This window comes from Gymnogyps californianus, chromosome 2 (genome assembly GCF_018139145.2).
Source record: "Gymnogyps californianus isolate 813 chromosome 2, ASM1813914v2, whole genome shotgun sequence".
NCBI lineage: Eukaryota > Metazoa > Chordata > Aves > Accipitriformes > Cathartidae > Gymnogyps > Gymnogyps californianus.
In genome coordinates, this window is record NC_059472.1 from 16,380,427 (window position 1) to 16,399,385 (window position 18,959).

Below are 18,959 nucleotides of genomic sequence, written 5' to 3' on the forward strand. Positions count from 1 at the left end.
TACCTTTTAGCATAGAAATATTCCTTCCAATATCAGTCCTACAAAATTATTTGTATTCTTTCATTGAATCATAGAATCAAAGAATCATTAATGTTAGAAGGCATCTCTGGAGGTCTCTAGTCCAGCCCTCTTGCTCAAAACAGGAATGACTACAGCAGGTCACTCAGGGTCTTGTCTAGTCATCTATTAGTAGAAAACAATTATTGTTTGCAAAATAGAAATTTCCAAACTGAATCAAACTGACGTCAATCTAGTCTAGTATTCTTTTTCTCACAGTTACTGGCTGCTTTGAAGAACTTACTAAATGCAAAAAGTCTTTTTATTATACGACAGACCTGTAAACATTAGAGGCTATCTTAAGCCATGAATTATGTTTGGTTGGTTGGTTTTGAAATATTGTTTATTATCAGTTAATGCCAGATTTGATATTAGTTATGACTGTCTTACCAGTCATCAGTCTTGTTATTAACCTAAGTTATATCTAAGTTTTATATACACACACACACACACACACTTATATGGCAATATAATCACAGCTTAGTGATCTGTAGCAGGAAAAAGTACTTTAATGATTCTTTCTGAACTTACTCTTTTCTAATTTTATGTAACAATCCTGTGGAAGTAATAGAAGGACTAAAGAACAGAAGTCTGTTGTTTCTCATACACATTTTTCATTGCTATGTGTAATGTTATCAAATCCCCTTTAACTGTGCAGACAATACTACATCATTGTATTGACACAATCTTCTTCATATATTTCATTGTGCCACGTACACCATGTAACCTAAAATATTTGTTTTTCTGATCACAACTGCACACAGACTGTGATTTTGCTTTGATGCTCATTTCTCACATATGGCTGACTTTGACCCGTGTCAGATGGATAGACAGTTCATTTGCTTGTTGCCTCATTAATTTATTTTTATGGCCAGTGTGCATCACCTTGCATTTATCAGTATTGATTTTCATTTGTCTGTACATGTGGCTTCTTTGTCTCACTGGAGTTTTTCAGTGTCTACCCCAGTGTCTACTCCAGACTAGTCTACGTAATTATGTGAATATCTTGTTACTCAAAGGTCCTAAACTATCAGGAAAGACAACAGCCTGTTCTGCATTTGTGAGACGGATATCTTCTGAAGTCTATAGGCCAATTATTTGACCATATTAACTGGCATGGCATCTCTGAAGTTAATGTAATTTGGCCAAAAAATTTATGCCAGCTGAGTATCTTCTATGTCTCATGCAGTGAATAGCACTATTAGCACAATTTTAGTGCCTATATTCACATTTTCAGTGGTATAAACCCATTTCCTTTTCAAACTTTTAAAGTGATATAACTAAAGACAGTTGTTGATGTTCACTGGAAAAAACTTGAAAAGTTAGTAGATTGCAAGTGACACATATCAGTTTGACATTTCAGACCAATTCCATCCGGAAATAACGCTATATTACTGAAGAATTAATGTGAAGTGTGTGATTTTGGCACCAGAAAGATCAGTGTATAAGACCAATTAGAGATAAAAGAAGTCACTAAACTTGTTTACACAGCTGGACTTGCAGTCACAGGCTGATCTCCTTTCATGTGCTTCTTTTTCTTTTTTCTTTTGCTTTGTTTTCAGGGTCTGAAATTTAAAGGTACAGAATAGAATATTTTGTAAGTCATTTGCTGTTAAGTTAACTTCATTTTCTCCCTGGAGTGTTCAGTGTCCTAATGTACTGTTATAAAATCCTATAAGTGCTTTTGGCTAATGGATATGGTAACTGCAGACAGATTATATAGCAAAGCAGTAGCTTCCTAGGGGTTTCCAGGCAGAAGACTGACCTGAACTATAAAATTCAGAGCAAAATTTTCCTTCAAATAATGCTTAGCTGCCCTCATTCTTTGGACTCTGTAGTGTGACTTGGGAAGCTCAGATTTGGTCCCAGCTCCAATTACTATTTAAAGATGTTATGCAAAATGGAACTGCTTCAGCAACAGCCACTGGGCAAACCACACTTTTGACTGCCATGGGACCAGAGTTAAAGCACCTTTCAAAGGTGTAAAACACTTGATTTTAAAACCTCGCTCTAAATAAATACAAATTTGTAGCATCATGAAGCAAAATATTCAGAGGCATCATTGGCATCTAATCAGGCAGACCCTCCAGCTGTCGGTAATATGACAAACAGCTGCCTTTCCACTAATAATCTACCTTTGAATATGATTAAACTCTAATAACCTGTGTTTTCCAAGTTTCAACTTCAGGTTGGTTCACTGAAGGTAGCCTACCAGATTTCTTAGAAATAATCTGACCGAAGTATGGCTGCATGATTTTTTTATCTCTGCAGGTGCATTAACTGGGCAAGCATGCTTTTTCTGTCCTTGCTCTTTTATCTCTGGGGAGCTATTGGTACTGTCAGAGACAGGGCTCTGGATTGGATTGACGTTCAGTCTAAATCAACCCATTCCTGTATCAGCTCCTGACGTTTCACTTTGACAGTAAAGAATCAAGTATTTATTTTCCTCCGGTTCTTTTTTTTTTTTTCCCATGAGCCAAGAGATGGTCCCAAAGATACCAGTGATATTTGAGTAGTCATCATTTCAGACAAGTACCATCAGTTTGTCAGAAGCTGGCCACGCATCATGCAAGTCTTGGCATGGGAAAAAAAAGACCAAGGCAAAGGGAAAATATCATTCTGGAGCTTTCTGTCAGATAAAATAACTGCACAGTGAGCGACTTCTTGTTTCTTTCCTCTGATAAGGCAAATTTTATGTGAAGCAGGACCTATATTCCATGCTTGCTAGTACATGCCCCAGGGAGCAATAATAGGATGCAACTTTGGGTAATAAGGGTTTTTCCTTTTTACCCAAGTCATGTCGGCTTGTGTTCAAGTCACGCAGACTGCATCATTCACAGAGTGACTGTTGGGCCATAGTTTCTGTGTGGCTATACCTATAGTAGTAGAGGGGATGGAGTCTACACAGCAGGCCACATCTCCTTTGTTATATGACAATGGAGCATATGTGGAGCTGAGAATGTGTGACATGGATGTGACAGCTCTGAAATGCTCTAGTAAATCCTCTAGCAGTTGTTTCCACCACTAGCACTGTTATGTCTCCAGAGCAAGAAAATTTCATAGATGAATGTAGACTGTAGCATGTTAGACTTAGACTAAGATACTTGAGCATGTTGTTGAAAGAGGTATTTTCCCCCAGCTGCTTTCCTAAAAAAAAAAGAGTCCATATACTACATACAGATGTCAAAATACTGCCCTAAGTGTACCAACAGGCTCTGCAGCCTCCATCCCTCCTCCTAGGGGTCCGGTTGCCTGTGCTTAAGGCCAAATCTCACACGGTGTAGCTGTAATGTGGATGTGTGACATAGGTATGAGATGCCTTTCTGGGGCATCCCCACTTTGCTCAGGAACTGTATTTGAGCTCAGACATATTCCCTTGGACTTTGCCTGGGCTATGCTGCAGGGATGCCCATGCCTGGCCATGTCCCTCACTGGTGCTGACCCTTACTTGATGTCCTGGCTGGACCTGGGATCTGCCTGGTCCCTATGGACATGTGAGTGATCTGGGCTGTGGCTGACCTTCATTACTGTCAATGGATCTGCTCTGCAGGAGAGGGCACTGCCTGGCCAACCTCACTGCCGCTGTGGCTCCAGGCTGCCAGCTCCCCTACCCTTGCTGAGCAGCCTGCTCTTGCTGCTCCCAGCAGCAGACCTTTCTCTCTGTGCTATCCGGGCACCCACAAGCTAATACACAATTTCATCAGTTCCTGTTTACCAAAGATAGAGTTATCATCACTGATTCTTGTAGTCTGTGAAATAATATTCATCACACCTGATAATCTTTTTTTTTTTTTTTCCCATGTGCTGGTTTTGGCTGGGATAGAGTTGATTTTCTTCATAGTAGCTAGTATGGGGCTATGTTTTGGATTTGTGCTGAAAATAGTGTTGATGATAACACAGGGATGTTTTAGTTACTGCTGAGCAGTGCTTACACAGAGTCAAGGCTTTTTCTGCTTTTCACACCGCCCCACCAGTGAGTAGGCTGGGGGTGCACAAGAAGTTGGGAGAGGACACAGCCAGGACAGCTGACCCCAACTGACCAAAGGGATATTCCATACCATATGACGTCATGCTCAGGACTATAAATCTGGGGGAAGAAGAAGGAAGGGGAGGACGTTCGGAGTGATGCTGTTTGTCTTCCCAAGTAATTGTTACGTGTGATGGAGTCCTGCTTTCCTGGAGATGGCTGAACACCTGCCTGCCGATGGGAAGTGGTGAATGAATTCCTTGGTTTGCTTTGCTTGTGTGCACGGCTTTTGCTTTATTATTAAACTGTCTTTATCTCAACCTATGAGTTTTCTGACTTTTACTCTTCCAATTCTCTCCCTCATCCCATCGTGGGGGAGTGAGCTAGTGGCTGTGTGGTGCTTAGCTGCTGGCTGGAGTTAAACCACGACAGTCCTTTTTGGTGCCCAACATGGGGCTTGAAGGGTTCAAGATAATGACAGATTTGATTGGAATGTGCTAGATCAAATTTATAGCTGTTATTGCTGTTTAGCTATTAATTGGCAAGCTTCTGTGCTTGCCAAGGAGCTTGCTTGCCTTACTGTAAGTTAGAGTCTAGTGCTCGTTAGTGGCTACTTTCTGCTTTCGCTGCTTGCTGTGGTGCTGTACTGCTTATCATCTTACTCTGCTGTGCCTGGGAACATTTTGATAACAGCAATGGCCATGCGCCTGGGCTGGCAGGTGGCCAGGGCATCGCTGCTGCTTTTGTGCTGCTATACTGGACGGGCTGGAACTCCAGTGTGAACTCGGGTCGAAGCGACTGGGACCTGTGGATGAGTCCCTGTGAGAGCAGGACACCCCGAAGTGTCTGTGTCCATGTATAAGTCCACACCAGAGCAGGTACATCTCGAAGTGTCTGTGCCCGTGGTTATGTCTGTGCCACAGCAAGTATACCTCTGAAGGGATTGTGGCCCAAGGCTAAGTCCACACTGGAGAAGGTACACCTTGGAGCATCTGTGGCTGTGGATAAGTCCATGCTGCAGCAGGTACACCTTGAAGCATCAGTGGCTGTGCATGAGGTCATGCTGGAGCACCTCAGAGCGTGTGGCCATAGATAAGCCCACGACAGAGCAGGTACACCTCTGGAGGGACTGCAGCCATGGGTAAGGCCATGTTGGAGCAGGTTTACTTCTGAAGGGACTGTGGCTGTGGGTAGGGCCACGCTGGAGCAGGTACACCTCTGAAGGCATTGTGGCCCATGGATAAGGCCATGCTGGAACAGGTGCACCTCAAAGTGACTGTGGCTGTGGATAAGTCTATGCCGCAGCAGGTATACCCCTGAAGAAACTGTGGCTCATAGATAAGGCTCCACTTGGAGCAGGTACACCCCTAAGGGACTGCAGTCTGCGGATAAGTCCAAGCTGGAGCAGGGGTCAGGGGAGGAGTTCATTGCAATGTTAAACCCAATGGTCTGGTCCAAAGGGACCAGGGGTGGAGATTGTAATGGAAATAAATACCTTTAAATTGTTGTAACCTGGGATTTGAGTTGCATGTTATGGAAATTACTGTAACAGGAAGCAGCTAAACCAATGAAGGACAAGCCTTACAAGAAGCAGTGCAAATGCAGCAGTGATCCGACCTCAGCTGGCTTTGGTGCCCAGTAACTCCATGCAACACACCACCTCTCCTGTCCTGAGTGACCACCATAACAGATGGAGCCCAAAGTCATGGACTAAATGAACTCAATGGACATTTTGTGGACACTTGTAGACATTTTATGGACATTTTACAGACATTTTGCAGGGGTGGTCCATAGACTAAGGGAATGATATCTGTGTATTATATCAAAGGATGTGAAGGGGGGGGGGGGGTTAATGAGGATGTATTGGATAGTGTGAGACCTGAGCACGAAGTAAATGGTATGGAATAAGGGGTGGAGAATGTGCTGGTTTTGGCTGGGATAGAGTTGATTTTCTTCATAGTAGCTAGTATGGGGCTATGTTTTGGATTTGTGCTGAAAATAGTGTTGATGATAACACAGGGATGTTTTAGTTACTGCTGAGCAGTGCTTACACAGAGTCAAGGCTTTTTCTGCTTCTCACACCACCCCACCAGCAAGTAGGCTGGGGGTGCACAAGAAGTTGGGAGAGGACACAGCTGGGACAGCTGACCCCAACTGACCAAAGGGATGTTCCATACCATATGATGTCATGCTCAGGACTATAAATCTGGGGGAAGAAGAAGGAAGGGGAGGACGTTCGGAGTGATGCTGTTTGTCTTCCCAAGTAATTGTTACGTGTGATGGAGCCCTGCTTTCCTGGAGATGGCTGAACACCTGCCTGCCGATGGGAAGTGGTGAATGAATTCCTTGGTTTGCTTTGCTTGCATATGTGGTTTTTGCTTTACCTATTAAACTGTCTTTATCTCAACCCATGAGTTTTCTCACTTTATTCTTCTGATTCTCTCCCTCATTCCACCACGAAGGGGGAGTGAGCGAGCAGCTGTGTGATGCTTAGTTGCTGGCTGGGGTTAAACCACGACACCCCACGCTGGCAGTCTGTTCTTCTCCTTTGGCAATATTATATTTTGCTCTTAAGGAGAAACTCCTTTGCCCAGGTAGAGCATATTCTGTGGGCTTTTGAACATTTTGGCAAATATATTTCATTTTCTGCATCTTTCTTCAAATGTCATACATTATCTTTACTTGTTCTGTTTAGATGTGAATGTGTACCTGTTTACATATATTGCTTCATGAGCTGTATTTTAGAGCCTCCCAGCATTGAAATCCTCCTGCCTTTCCACCCTTGATCACTTTATTTCTTGTGTTTTGAGTTTTCTATGATATCCATCGTGTCTGAATAACAGTCTGTGGGCTTTGGCTTGAACTGATTGGCTTCCTTTGCTATCCAAATTTGAATTGTTTTTTACATAGTTAATTTTGGATCTTTCAATAGCCTCTCTCTGAGTGTTTTGTTCCAGACCCCATTCAGTGTTTTGCCTCTTATCAAGGACTCCGCTCCCTAAAACTGGGGCTTGGTTCAAGTCACTTCTCTATTTTTTCAACTTCTTCTAGTATCCTCTGTTTAAAATTGTGTTACTCATATATTCTATTTTTATGATGTGGAGTGCAGTTCTCAAATGCCTGCATTACAGCTTCAGTGTTAGCCTTGTCTGGCTGAGTTGACTGAAACTATTAAAAACCTCAAATGCTTCAGAACAAGCTATCATCAGAGCTAAAGCTTCCTCTTGACTTTTTGTTTTTCTGTTTTGGGGTTTTTTTTTGGTGTCCATTTTGGTTTCCATTGCTTGCAGATAAAAAGTGAAGCACTGAATTTAAACTTCTCTGGTTGTCTTCCACATTTCTAAAGAAGTGTTTCAGCTCTGGTGGGGTTTTTATCTGCTCAATTCTTCTGCTCAGAGTAGAGTTTTAGCTCATGCAGTGACTGCTGTTCAAATAAAGGAGTTTGACACTTGGGGTCAAAGCTCTGTCTAATCACTTCAACTGGTCTCTGCTCAGAGCCAAACAGCTCTTTCAAGCTTTTCTTAAAGGTAGTGCTCTACAGAGGTGGCAGGAGATTGGGTCAGCAACATTTGCAATCCTGTAGTTGAGAGCAGTGTTTTGTAATACAGCAACATATGTGGGAAGTGTAGCAAAATGCCCAAAGTATCTGATGATCAGGACTGTGTGTCTGTGTGGGTAGGAGGGTTATGTGTGAAAAATCAATACAAGCCTATTCTTCTTTCTGTACATATCTCAGGCAGAGGGAAGAACAACTCTCAGATGTATTCCAGCTGGAGGGTGGGCCTGAGGGGAACCAAAGAGGATACTATAAAGGCATTACTGCTCTTACAACAAGCAGCTAGATGCCAGAGCCTGGAGGCAAAGCCTTACCTGCTGAGATCTTCTTGGATATTTACTTAGGGTTCTGGCTTCATCCCACCAAAAGGCCATGATGGGTTAAAAAGGATAGCTCCTACTCCCCACCTGTATGGAGAAGTATCATCTCAGCTATTAGGAGTAGGCGTTCCTCTGCTCAATTGAGAAGAGATAGTGGGTACACACCATGGGCCACCCTGCAGTTTTACCTGTGTGACCACGGAGAGGACATGAGGAAGTGGGATGGAAAATCTACCTTGACCCTAGAGGCACGGGTACATGAGTTGCAAGGAAAAACAATCACAAAAGGGGATTCTTCCAGGAAAATTGCTGCTACAGTCTCCAGTGGGCAGTTTTCCAGACGGAGTAGAAGGGCTGATCTTACTCCTGATCTTAATGAAGGGACTTCTGATTCGTATTTACAAGAAGTGAGTAGCAAATACTATGACCAGGACTAGAGGGACCCTGCCTCCAGCCAGGTGGAGGAAAGGGACAACTGGGTTTACTGGACTGTGGATTCAATGGCCTGGCACATCAGACCCACAGGAGTATAAGGCTCTAGTAGACATCGGTGCACAGTGTATCATCACTAATGCCATCAAGCTATAAAGGGGCAGAACCCATCTCTATTTCTGGAGTGACAGGAGGATCCCAACAGCTAACTGTATTGGAAGCTGAAGTGAACCTAACTGGGAATGAGTGGCAGAAGCACCCCATTGTGACTGGCCCAGGGGCTTTGTGCGTCCTTGGCATAGACCACCTCAGGAGAGGGTATTTCAAGGACCCAAAAGGGTACTGATGGGCTTTTGGTATAGCTGCCTTGGAGATGGAGGAAATTAAACAGCTGTCTACCTTGCCGAGTCTCACAGAGGACCCTTCTGTTGTGGGGTTGCTGAGCATTGAAGAAAAACAGGTGCCGATCGCTACCACAACGGTGTACCGGTGGCAATATTGCACCAACCGAGACTCCCTGATTCCCATCCATAAGCTGACTCGTCAACTGGAGAGTCAAGGAGTGACCAGCAAGACTCGCGCACCCCTTTACAGTCCCATATGGCCAGTCTAATGGAGAGTGGAGACTAACAGTAGACTGTCATGGCCTGAATGAAGTCACGCCACCGCTGAGTGCTGCTGTGCTGGTCATGCTAGAACTTCAATACGAATTAGAGTCAAAATCAGCCAAGTGGTATGCCACAAATGATATTGCTAATGCGTTATTCTCAATTGCTTTGGCGGCAGAGTGCCAGCCACAGTTTGCTTTTACTTGAAGGGGCATCCAGTATACCTGGAATCGACTGCCCCGGGGGTGGAAACACAACCCCACCATTTGCCATGGACTGCACCATGGACTGCCATCTGCCAGACTGCACCGGAACAGGGTGAAGCTCCAGAACACCTGCAATATATTTATGACATCATTGTATGGGGCAACACAGCAGAAGTTGTTTTTGAGAAAGGGAAGAAAATAGTCCAAATCCTTCTGAAAGGCGGTTTTGCCATAAAACAAAGTAAGGTCAAGGGACCTGCACGGGAAATCCAGTTTTCTAGGAATAAAATGGCAAGATGGACATCATTAGATCCCAATGGATGTGATCAACAAAATAACAGCTATGTCTCCACCCACTAGCAAAAAGGAAACACAAGCTTTCTTAGGCATTGTGGGCTTTTGGAGAATGCATATTCCAAATTACATTCTGATTGTAAGCCCTCTCTATCAAGTGACCCGGAAGAAGAATGGTTTCAAATGGGGCCCTGAGCAACGACAAGCCTTTGAACAAATTAAAAGGCAGATTGTTCATGCAGTAACCCTTGGGCCAGTCCGGGCAGGACAAGATATAAAAAATGTGCTCTACCCCACAGCCGAGGAGAAAGGCCCTATGTGGAGTCTCTGGCAGAAAGCACCAGGGGAGACTGAAGGTCGACTCCTAGGGTTTTGGAATCAGGTATACAGAGGATCTGAGGCCTGCTATACTCCAACTGAAAAAGAGATATTAGCAGCATATGAAGGGGTTCGAGCTGCTTTGGAAGTGGTTGGTACTGAAACACAGCTCCTGTTAGCACCCCGACTGCCAGTGCTAGGTTGGATGTTCAAAGGAAGGGTCCCCTCTATGTATCATGCAACTGGTGCTACGTGGAGTAAGTGGGTCACACTAATCACACAACAGGCTCGAATAGGAAACCTCAGTCACCCAGGAATTTTGGAAGTGATTACGGACTGGCCAGAAGGCAAAGACTTTGTAATATCACCAGAGGAGGCGGTGATGCATGCTGAAGAGGCCCCACTGTATAATAAACTGCCAGAAAATGAGAAGCAATATGCCCTGTTCACTGACGGGTCCTGTCGCATTGTGGGAAAACATTGGCGGTGGAAGGCTGCTGTATGGAGTCCTATATGACAAGTTGCAGAAACTGCAGAAGGAGAAGGTGAATCGAGTCAGTTTGCAGAGGTGAAAGCCATCCAGCTGGCTTTAGACATTGCTGAACGAGAAAAGTGGCCAGTGCTCCATCTCTATACTGACTCATGGAAGGTGGCAAATGCCCTTTGAGGGTGGTTGCAGCAATGGAAGCAGAGCAACTGGCAGCGCCGAGGCAAACCCATCTGGGCTGCTGCATTGTGGCAAGATATTGCTGCCTGGGTAGAGAATCTGGTTGTAAAAGTACGTCAACATAGATGCTCGTGTACCCAAGAGCTGGACCACTGAAGAACATCAAAAAAACCAGCAGGTTGACCAGGCTGCTAAGCTTGAAGTGGCTCAGGTGGATCTGGATTGGCAACATAAGGGTGAATTATTTCTGGCTCGGTGGGCCCATGACACCTCAGGCCATCAGGGAAGAGATGCAACATATGGATGGGCTCGTGATCGAGGGGCAGACTTGGCCATGGACACTATCGCACAGGTTATCCATGAATGTGAAACGTGCACTGCAATAAAGCAAAGCCTCTTTGGTATGGGGAATGACGGCTGAGGTTTAAATGTGGGGAGGCCTGGCAGATTGATTATATCACACTCCCACAAACCCGTCAAGGTAAGCGCCATGTGCTTACAATGGTGGAAGCAACCCCCGGATGGCTGGAAAAGTATCCTGTGCCCCATGCCACCACCCGGAACTCTGTCCTGGGCCTTGAAAAGCAAGTCTTGTGGCAACACGGTACCCCAAAAAGAATCGAGTCAGACAAGGACTCATTTCTGAAACAACCTTATAGACACCTGGGCCAAAGAGCATGGCATTGAGTGGGTATATCACAGCCCCTATCATGTGCCAGCCTCTGGGAAAATCAAACAATACAATGGACTGTTAAAGACTAGACTGAGAGCAATGGGTGTTGGGACATTCAAACATTGGGATACACATTTAGCAAAGGCCACCTGGTTAGTCAACCCTAGAGGATCTACCAATCGAGTTGGCCCTGGCCAATCAAAACTTTTACATACTGTAGAAGGGGATAAAGTCCCTGTAATGCACATAAAGAATATGCTAGGGAAGACAGTCTGGGTTATTCCTGCCTCAGGCAAAGGTAAACCCATCCGTGGGATTGCTTTTGCTCAAGGACCTGGGTGCACTTGGTGGGTGATGTGGAAGGATGGGGAATTCTGATGTGTACCTCAAGGGGATTTGATTTGGGTGAGAATAGTTAATGAATTAAATTGTATAATGTTAATTGCTATATAATACTGTATATCATCACTTCTATGGTGACTATATGCCATATCAATGGTATTACTCAGGTTAATGAAGAATGAACTTTGATGAAACCAAGCAAAGCGCAGCGATGATAGAACTGGACAAGTGCAGTGACAATGGCACCAGAATTGGCTTCAGTATGCAACAGTTCAACACCACACACCATCTCTCCTGCCCTGAAGGACTGTTGTGACAGATGGAGCCCAAAGTCATGGACTAAAAGAAATTAATGAACATTTTATAGGGATGGCCCATAGACTAAGGGAATGATATTTGTGTGTATATATCGAACAACAGGAAAAGTGGTGATTATTTAGAATGTATTGGAAAGTGTGGGACCTGGGCATGGTGTAGATGGTATAGAATAAGGGGTAGATACTGTCCTGGTTTTGGTTGGGATAGAGTTAATTTTCTTCCTAGTAGCTGGTACAGTGCTGTGTTTTGGATTTAGTAGGAGAACAATGTTGATAACACACTGATGGTTTAGTTGTTGTTAAATAGTGCTTACACTAAGTCAAGGGCTTTTCAGCTTCTCATGCCCAGCCAGCAAGAAGGCTGGAGAGGCACAAGAAGTTGGGAGGGGACACAGCCAGGACAGCTGACCCAAACTGGCCAAAGGAATATTCCATACCATATGATGTCATGCCCAGTATATAAACTGGGGGGAGTTGGCTGGGGGGCTGCGATTGCTGCGCGGGGACGAGCTGAGCATCAGTCAGCAATTGCGTTGTGCATCACTTCTTTTGTATATTCTTTTATCATCATTATTATTATTATTATTATTATTATTATTTTCTCTTCCTTTGCTGCCCTATTAAACCGTCTTTATCTCAACCCACGAGGTTTACTTTTTTTTTCCTGATTCTCTTCCCCATCCCACTGCAGGGGGGAGGACTGAGTGAACGGCTGTGTGGTGCTGAGTTGCCAGCTGGGGTTAAACCATGACAACTTAGGGTCCTAGCTTCATCCCACCAAAAGGCCATGATGGGTTAAAAAGGTATCTTCCTGGAGCAGAAGCAGACCAGTGCTATAGCAAAACCCAAACCATATTGCTCTATAGTCAAAGAGACTGAATACCATTACAGACCTCTCTCTATTCTCTATGACTGCCCAAAGGGCTGTTCCATCCAAACGTGCTTTCACATTCAAACTCAGCTCCCCATCCATGTACAAATTAATTGGAGTGAAGGACAGAAACCACAGTGCCCTGTGTTCCCAGAAGCTGGTGGGAAATGCTTTTCACCTTATTGTTTTAAATTATTCCTTGTATTGATTTTTTCCCCCTTTTGATCTATTTAATAGTTAAACATACTTTGTTTAAAGAAAAAAATCTGGTCTCATAACCTTAATGATTTTTGGACTCTGCATTAAAAAACCAGTTTCGTTCTAGAATTTCAATCTGATTTACTCCTTTCTGCATAAACTGCTGCCCTAGATGACCTTTCCTCATCATGTGCCTTTGGGGATGTGTTCCAAGCATATTTTCTAACAGCTTCAGCAGCAGTAATAGTAGCATCCAAGCATCAGTTAGCAGTTCTACAATGTAATGTTTTTCATCCTCAAAGCACTTTACAGACATTAGTGAATTAATAATTGAGCATCAGATACTGAGCAGGCATAAATCTAAGGCATTTGCGGATCTCGATGGAATCGTGTTGAGGATAAAATAATTTTGAAAAACACTGAAATCCTGGTCATTTGCATGCTCTGGAAAAGAAGAGGTAAATAGATCAACATAACAGATGCTCTGTGCTTGTAAAAATTTAGGAATTTCTCAAACCTGTGGGTGAATTTCAAACAGAAACACAATAAAATCTGACCACACACTGGTACATCTCCCAGCAGAAATTTTATTTGGTTAGAGTTTTAAATATCAGATATGAAATACTTAGACTCCCTGGAACGTGGGTTGAATCCCAGCAGGGTTGACTCAGCTCTTGATCCTGCAATGCAGAGAAACAGAATTATAATAATTTTCCTCTATGTGACCTGGATGAGATGATGCAAATAAAGGTTCTCTCTGCTTGACATGGAGAGAAACCCCACCAGTAGGAACCACGCAGGTAGATAGATTAAGAGCCACAGTTTCAGATGCACCTTATTCTAGCCTTTATTTTTGGCAGGAACAAACCTGCAAATGCAGATTAGCTGTGACTATTGTTTTGCACACAGACTCATAGAGCTGGAAAGAATCCGGAAGGCTCATGTAGTCCATCTTCTTGTGCCAAAGCTGCATAAGCACTACTCATGTCATTACTGTCAGATGCTTGTCTAAATGGCTCTTAGAGCTTGCCAGAATATAGCCCTTTTCAAGTAATCCGTCGTTGCGATTCACTGTCTTCACTGTTAAAAAAGTTCTGCCAAGTATCTAATGGAAGTTGTCTTTGCTGCAGTTTAATCTTTTTTTTTCTTCTGTCCTAGCCTCCACCTCTGTGGAGACTGCTCCCTTCTTTGCATATTTGAAGGTAATTCTCATGCCTCCTTCATATTCTCTTCCTTCAGATTTGGCTGTTTTCCCACGGAGAGTTCTTGAGACTGTGAGATATTGTATTAGAAAAAAAGCAGTGGGTGAGTAGGAGCTTGCTCTAAACTCATAATAAAGAGCCCTGCTGCTCCAGAAGCAGCCTAGGAAGGAAGTGTGATTCATGACGTCCCTGTTTCTTCTTGAGCTTCCAGCTGTTCTCCCCACACCTTCCTGTACTTGCAGTTTGCAGCTGTACAGAAAGGCTCTTCCTGCCTCCGCATGCTGCTGCCAGGCATCTTGCACCTTCTGCCCTGTACAAATATAAAGGAAAAAGTATCATTTTAATCATATTCAGATATATCCTAATTTGGGCATGGCTATGACTTTTGCAACCTTTTTGCATTCAGCTTTATTAAAGGTTGGGGCTTTTATTTGGGTTTATTTTTCCTCTTTTTTTTTTTTCCTTTAAAAAAATATTGGATTTTATTAAGTGCAACATCCTCAATATAGACCTTGATAGGGAGTAGACTTTGCAGCATTAAAAAAGTGTTTCACACCCACATGTAAGTAATTTCTTTTAAAATGAACGCTGAGAATATATTTCTCCCCCTGCCTCCACTCCTACACAGTGAGGAAAAAGTCCAAAAGGCATTTGATGATTTGTTTTTTAGTGGAATCGCTATAGATTTATTCAGAATACCAAGACTTTGAGAAAAAAAAGCTACGTTTTTTAAGTCTGTGTCCAGGAATTAAAAAAGGAAATCAGAATTGTTTTCTTTTTAAAAAGAAAAAAAAAAAAAGAAAAAAATATTTAACTGGAATTAATAGATACTGTTTTCATGTGATAGTTTTAAAAATATGAAAGAAGAAGCCAAACAGAGTAGCAAGTTTCTGGTGAGTATAACACTTAAGATGTTCACTGATTTCCTCTCTATTACCTTGCAAGTGTGGCATCGATCCCAAGTCAGATGCCAAATTTCCTAGCAGTCTTTGGGGGACAGACCCTACAGCAGCTCAGGTGGTGCACCAAGGGGTAAATCCTGAATGCAGCTTCATGTGACCAAAGCTGGGCAGACAGGACAGCCTGGAATACTTCATAAAAAAAGCAGCTGCAAAGGCAGAGAGGCTTCATAGGGAGCGTGCCTTGCCTGGCGAGAAAAAACACGGAGAGAGTGTTGGGTCCTAAGAAGGGCCCAGACTTAGAGGTTGATGGGACCTGCTGGTCAAGCCACTGAGCACTTGATGCTTCTTACACACTTGGACCAGAGGGCAGATTAGCAATGTTTGAGAAGGTCAAATTTCCAGCTCCCATGTCCAGGGATTTATTGTCCTTGTTTAGGAATCAATTTCCCCAAATGTCCTGGAAACAGAGAACGACTTGGCATCCTCTGCCAGCAGCAAGCTAGCAAAAGCCACAGTGAGAAGCAGTAGATAAAGCCCTTTTTGATCAGCTTTCTTCTGGTTTTGGATCATTCAGGCAGATGTCCGCGAAACATGTTTGTTCACATCATTATTTTCCAAGTTGTTTTTTTTCCCTTTTTTTTTCGTCATAACAGCTGGAGCTAAAAATACAGTTTCTTTTTTTTTTTTTTTTCCTGGGGAAAAAAGAGAAAAGAAGATAAAAGATATGAACTAATCACTGTAGAATCAGTGTATTGTAATCCAGAGCTGACCGCTCATTTTTCATACTACTCAATTTAATAAACTGTCACCATTAATTTAAACTGTATATAACATGTGAAAGTGAACTTACTAAACATGTGTTTTAGTAGTATATCCATCAGATTTTTATATGCCATTTAGCAGTTTTGAGAAAGCCTATCCTATCAGAGGAATCATGAAATGCACAAGGAGAAATATCTAAAAATACATAAACTAGGTAAAACTGAAGTCTTTCTCCCTCAAGGATTAAGCAACCTAGTGTCAAACAAAATAAAAATCTACAAACTGATATTACTGCACATTTTGGGGAGAAATGCAACATCCACGCGTAATCTGCCGTAGTTGGTATCCTAAATAACAGAGGAAATAGTAGACAGTAAATGCAATTTCTCTCTGCACGGTACATTTCCACTCACAAAGGTAGCTTCTAAAAATGGCAGAACAACTTCCTCACCTCAGAGTTAACAATAGAGCATCAGGAAAGTACCTGGAGATTGTTTCCCACTTGGTGGGAATGAAGTGATTACAGAACACATAAATGGCTTGGATTTTTTCAATCTGTGGACCAGTCTGGAATTTAAAAGAACGGGTGAAAAAAACCCCAAACAAACCAAAGGAAAAGATGCAGAAGCTTTGACTTTAAAAGTTAGCGAGTAATCCTTATAAACCCCAGCAGTATCAGATACTCTTGCCATACAAGCAGCCTGCCCTAACAAGAGTGATGTATACGTAATGTAGGATCTATCACAGCAAATGTATTTTGAGTAAAATAGAACGTTGAGTCAAATTTCCATTCAACATGCTGTTGCTAGAATCAGCTTCTCGGTTCATTGATCTAACCATGCCCTATCTGTGTTTGCTGCCTCTCCCTGGCTGTCCCTTCCCCACCACATCATCTTCACCCCCTTTCTCTTTTTCAGGCCCTAAGTGTTTAGTCTCACACTATCACATTTGCTAATTTATCAAGGTTCAATCTTCACTCTATCAGCAGTGGCAGCCACAATTGCCTGCTTATCTGTTCCTTCCTCAGGCACAAAATCCCTTCTTAAGCTTTTCTGTACCGTGTCTGCAAATTTTCTCCATCTAGCACTGGCTAAACAATTGGTTGAAAAACTAATACTCTAAACCTTGTTAATGACATCGTAGAAAACCTACCTGCTTCTGTCTTCCATTCATTTCATGTGGCATCTAGATTGTGGGCTATTTGGGGTAGAGACTGTCTTAATTACTTATCCTCAGAGTGCTTATCATGCTGGAGACTGGTTCCTGACAGAGCTTCCTTGGAGCTTACAAAATTACAAAGTACAGATTTGCAAGTCAGTCATTATTTTGGGTTTCTGAGGGTATGTGTGTGTCTTTACTTCACAAAGAAAAGCATATTAATTTTCAGTCTAAAAATATGACTTCCTGTACATAAGATACATAAGTGTCAGATTTTTTCATATGTGTATGATACATTGTGTTTTGGATATCACTTTAAAGACAACATACTTTTGAAACTATCCCATTTTTTATTTAAATGATTAATGTTATAGATGGTGTAACAGCAAGTAGCTTTCCCACCAGAACTCAGTCTGATTTCCAGTACCTTTTCCAAACTCATTCTCCATTTTTCAAATTTCCTGTAAATAGTAAGTGATAATCACATATCATGCTAGATTTCTATAGTAGTAGGAATGCAAGGTGGACTACCCAGCTACTAGACTAACACAGTCTGTTCAACATAGGTCTGTATGCACAGTAAAGCTATATCTCACATCTCCTCTTTGCTGTAACATTGATCAGTGGTATAGAGAACCGTATAAGCTTCTTTTCAGTGCAGTGTTATAGATTCTTTTTGCATCTTAGTGTATATAAGTGGCAGGCCAAAGTCAGATCTTCCTGCACGCTCTGCTGACTGTAAGGTCTGGAAACGGGCCTTTCACATAGAAAGTGGAATGTATAAAATAAATTAAAAAAAAAAGTTTTAAACCCACCAGAATCCATGTCAGATTCAGTCAGCAACCAAACTTCTGAGGAACAAAAAAAAGAAATGCCAATTCAAAGACTGCAAAAATTACTTTTCTCATACTTTCATTTGTAGTGAACTAAAAAGAATGACACTCATGTTTCTTTCATCTCTCCATTGCTAAGGTAAAATGCATCTTTTAGTATTTTCTCAGTTAAAGTGGTCTTTAAATTTAACATCCCGTTTGACAAATGTTCTATCCTCCTACCATAATTAATTGAAAAATTTTCAAAGAATAATATTTTTTCGCTATCTCTTCTGGTTTTCTCTTTTCCAGTTTACTAGCAGTTGTCCAACTTGATGTTTAGTCATCTTATTTTCTTGCCTTTCAAGCAAGAAGGAACTTTTCATATCTTCTAATTTACCAAACAGAAATAAAATAATTGTTATTGATTCAAGTTTGCAGTATCTTTATACGTCTGCTCCACACTAAAGTTTCATATAGCTTTATAAAGTACAAAATAAATTCTTTTTGAGTAGTTTGTCCTACATATAAAACTATGTTGCACAATTTCCTTTGTTGTCTAAATAAATTACATTTATGAATTATAAAATACTAAAAATACATGTGGATAAGATCATTTTCCGGCTTTGATATTAATCTGGAATCCAAATCAGAATTTAAGTTGGATAGAATCAAAATCCATATCTATTTGCTATTCTCTTGAGGCCAATTTTAAATTATAAACAGTAGATGGCCTACATTTATTATTTATTATATGTATTATAATATTTTCTGTATTACTTGTCAGATTTATATTATTACCCATTGATTTTAAAGGGAGTTGAATCAGTGTTTTATGTTGTAAGTTACTTGTAGTACTGACTTTTATTGATGCAAATTACAGATAACTTAATACAAACTGCAATACTAATATATTTTATGTATATAAATTCAGATGAACATATAAAGAGAATTTTGCAGAAGCAAGAGAGGAGATGACTTATCAGCTCTTACTATAGGCAATATTGTATTTCATATTTATTTTTTATTATTTTTGAAAATGTGCATGGAATTAAAAAGCAGGAAAATATGATTTTCAATTAAAATTATATAATTTTCATGACAAAATTTCACAATAATCTGCATGAAAAAGTGCAAAGTTAAAAGATCCATTGTGATTTTTTAATCTCTTCCAGCTGTAAGTGCTCATTTCCTTGACAGATAGGCAATAAAAACAGTTAGTACAGTTTGCAGAAGACGTGTTTCTTTTGAACTTTTCTTTTTTATTTCTCCAGATTAGATGTAGAGCAATGGGGTT